We start from the raw sequence: 1,151 nt of genomic DNA on the forward strand, positions 1-1,151 counted from the left end.
GAGGTACGAAGATTTCTAGGATTGTGCTCTTACTATCATTATTTTCTAAAATCATTCTCTGAAAAATCAAGCATTCAACAAACTGAAAGAAAAATTAATTTCTACTCCTGTATTAGCATACCAGTCTCTTGAAGATCCACTCATTTTAGATATAGATGATAATGGTTTTGGAGTGGAAGCAGTGTTACCACAAGCACAACATGGAAAATAACATGTGATTGCCTACTATAGTAAGGCAGTGAATGCTGCACAAAAGAGGCACTGTACTTCTCAGAAAGAGCTACTAAGTTGTGTTCAAGCCCCTAAGTCATTTCCATCATTACTTTTATGGATAAGTAGTTCACACTCCAGATGGATCGTTCAGCATTGGAGTGGCTGGTAAATTTTTGCAACTTAGAAGGCCAGGTGGCAAGATGGCTCCAGAAACGTCAGGATTATAAGTTTAACACGTGTATTGCCCTGATATTGAAACAAGGAAATGCTGATACAATACTCGAATAACATGTGTTAAGGAAGAATGTAAACACTCTAGTTAGTAGCTCTAGGTTCCGTAACATTATAAATCTATTTATAATTAAATGTTATTGTTTGAACTATGTCTAACTACTTTCGGCCCCATAAAAAATCACTCAGAGAATGTGCAGATCACGTTAAAGCTATCGAATTACATTACCCACTAGCTGCTCGAGTGCGTGCCTCCGTAAACCATTTTACTTATATTATTATTATTACTTATTTTACCTAATCTAGTCTTAAATAACTTAAAAAGATCAATATTTTTAGATTTTAGTTACTTTAATGATAATACATAAAGAATAAATATGAAAAACAAGAAATAAAGTACTTAACTAATCTTCTTTTTTCTTGCTGTCGGGTTTTGAAGAGAGTTAACCTAACTTTTTATACTGTTACGTCTCCGTTTGTTAATTAACTTTCCGTAACTTCGTTCCGACGAAACTTAAGCGACACAAGTTCTTTCTTAATAAAACTAGTTTATTCTTTCCGAATATAACTTTACCGATACACTAAACTTCAACAATCGCGCTAAACAACGCTATATCAAGGAACGTCAATAATACTTCTGACTGCAGATCAATTACACACTATCTACACACACATTACATTCCCCTCTTTTATATACCAGCCTACCC

Source organism: Limulus polyphemus, unplaced genomic scaffold (genome assembly GCF_000517525.1).
Source record: "Limulus polyphemus unplaced genomic scaffold, Limulus_polyphemus-2.1.2 Scaffold827, whole genome shotgun sequence".
In the NCBI taxonomy this organism is placed as follows: Eukaryota; Metazoa; Arthropoda; class Merostomata; order Xiphosura; family Limulidae; genus Limulus; species Limulus polyphemus.